Source organism: Populus alba, chromosome 11, assembly GCF_005239225.2.
Source record: "Populus alba chromosome 11, ASM523922v2, whole genome shotgun sequence".
Classification (NCBI taxonomy): Eukaryota; Viridiplantae; Streptophyta; class Magnoliopsida; order Malpighiales; family Salicaceae; genus Populus; species Populus alba.
In genome coordinates, this window is record NC_133294.1 from 15,928,788 (window position 1) to 15,931,479 (window position 2,692).

The window sequence follows — 2,692 nt, forward strand, 5'->3', positions numbered from 1 at the left end:
TGATTAACAATTCAATCAATTTGAAATTTAGTTCAAATAAGATCAAAATTTATTAATTTTTTAAAAAAATGTTTAAAAAATTTATCAAAATAATATTTTAAACATTTTTTTAAAAAAATAATTGGATTAATATTGATCAACCTTAATCGAAATCCAAGCCAAACGGTAAGTTTAATATCCCGGATAGTGCATTGAAATAAAAAATTGAAGGAGAGAGAGAGAGAGACCTATTGTTGGGCTATAGGTCAAGGACGGGTTGAATGAGCTGGTGGATCCTTTGATGGGCCAGCATTTAAACAGATCCATCCATCAATCTACAATTTTTTCCCCTCTTTCTTATATCAAACTCAAATGTTAGAAGCTCAATTTGTAAATCCAACTCTAAATTACATTGCATCTGTCAAAATCCTAATTAGGCAGCACTCAATTTCGAGGCCTTTTCAGCAGTTGCCTACTGAATGTGGTGCCCAAAAGAAAATGACTTGGATAATGAATTGTGAGTCCCAGAAATTTCACTCATCTTATTTTGTTTAGTGATTCTGTAATTGGCCAATATTAGCTTCTTGTTTAGCCACTGAAAAATAATCACATGATTGTTTTGTGCAACATTAGAGTTTGATTATGATTATTGTAGATACTGTAATTAAGTAAAGGGCTGCTGAGTCTTTCTTATCTTTTTTTTTTTCCGAACTCTGGTTATCAGTTCTGGGAAGTATTGGTGATCTGGAGATACCCAGTGATGTTTTGTCGTCATTGAGACAAGCAAAGGGCCGTGCATCGCGAAGTCAAATACCTGAAAGGCAGGCTGTGGATTTGCGTAGACATATGCTCATGACATGCTCAGATAGTCACTTCTTTGCTATGTTTTTTTTTTTTTTTTAACAAAAGCAGAGAAAGAGAGGGTGGGGAGGGGGATTGTTGAATAACTCGGAGTGAAAATCAATGATCAACCTTTATTACTCGATGTATTTTAATTATTTTTTGGATTTCTGTATTTTCAGTTTTATCACCATGTTTGTAGGTGTTTTGATTTTGAGGGTTGCCTGTGTCTAGGGGACTCCAGATGTTTGTGTTCTTAGGTTTGATCGTGCGTCAGCCCGTTTTATCACGCTTGTGTGATAAAATTGCAGGGGGAAGCCCCTCGTGCCATGCCATTTCACAATAAATTATCCGGTCAAGGTGAACAGACCTGATACAGAGTACTGAAATAGCTATAGTGCTTTTAGTTTTAGGATATGTAGGGGAGTGGAGTTTAATTAACATGGCATAGTTAAGGCATTTAGAGTTTCAGTGATGCAGATTCAAGGAAAGGCCAGCTTCAAGAACCTTGAAATGTGGATAACTAATTTATTGTCTGAGATGCCTGGGAGTGAGTTTTCCTGGCACCAGGCTTTGTTTTTTGAGTTTTGCTAAATAAAGCAGGGAATTGGTAATTTTGTCGCAGCTGCTTCTTATGAAGTTGCTGTCAGAACCATGTTATAATCAATCAATATCACATTTCACTGAATCAGCAGCCTCTTTAAACAATTCGGAAGCTTGGAACTAAGCACCATGTTTCCCAAATAAACACTTCATTTATGCTCCAAAATCTTGCATTTTTAGATGCTTGGTCAGCAGCCGAGGCACTTCTCAGGTCCTTCCTGAGGCCCTCCCTCCCCACTATAAGCTATTGATCATCAGTGCATTTTTGCCTGGTCTACCATTTAAGTAGTGACGCTTGCTTTCCCTGTCACAGGTTTATGTGGAGGCCTATACATGCCCCGGTGTTAGGTGCCATACATTTGATCCATGTTTTGTTGCCCAGTCAAATGCAAATTACATTGCTATCTTCTCTTCAAGCCCCCCTTTTAGGCTGGACAAGTTTTAAAGGTATGAAAGCCATGGTGTATCTGGGTTCCCCATTAAGTGTAATTTCAGCTTGGATGGTGAGAACCTCGTCTCTGGCTCCTCAGATGGTTCTATATACTTGAACAACTATATGTCATCGGAGCTTGTCAAGAAAATCAAGGCATATGAGCAAGCATGCATAAATGTTGTTTTCCACCCAGTTTTGCTTCCTGCTGTTGGAATGGGGATGCTTCAATATTTGAGTGAGCATTTTCACGATGGTTGGTTCAACAGTTCCCCTGGGAACTTGGAGCAAACAAACAAAAAGGAAAATCTTGTAGGCAATTTTGTACCTTACGCATGAATAGAAAGGCAAGAGCAATTAATTAAGCTGTAACGACCCGTGGCTGCTATTCTGGCATTGCTCCGGTCTTGTTCACGCAGCTTTATTACGAGTTTCTTGTTTAAGCCTAAAAAACGGACATGTAGGATGTGAATTGCTCCATGTTCTAGCAATTACGGAGCTTTAGATTTGTGTGTGTGTGTGTCTGTATATATATATATATATATATATATATATATATAAACCCTCTTCTACAGAATTGATTGTTTTGACCCTCAAACTATAGGGTTAAAAGGAGCTTCCTTGTCACGATGTTTTCCAAGTGCAGTTGAAGTGATTGAAGTTGTCCAGTTAAAGCTCAAATCCCACTGTCTGGAGATCAATAGATGTGCTTATTGTTGGAATTTGTGCTACAAGAAAGCACGCTGTTAGCCATGGTTGCCATCTACAAAATGTTTTCTGAATGTTTTGCCACTTTCCACACGCTTTCAAAAAGCCAGGAAGAAGCTCGTGCGGTTTCAT

At 38.2% G+C, this 2,692-nt stretch overlaps 1 long non-coding RNA gene across 1 annotated transcript; it reads left to right on the forward strand.

Moving 5' to 3' along the window:
- The first annotated feature begins 361 nt into the window (after nt 1-361).
- LOC118047575 (uncharacterized) lies at nt 362-2,413 on the forward strand. Its single transcript, XR_004687332.2, has 3 exons — nt 362-496; nt 704-1,633; nt 1,736-2,413. It is a non-coding gene; the product is annotated as an uncharacterized lncRNA (long non-coding RNA).
- Nucleotides 2,414-2,692: the final 279 nt, after the last annotated feature.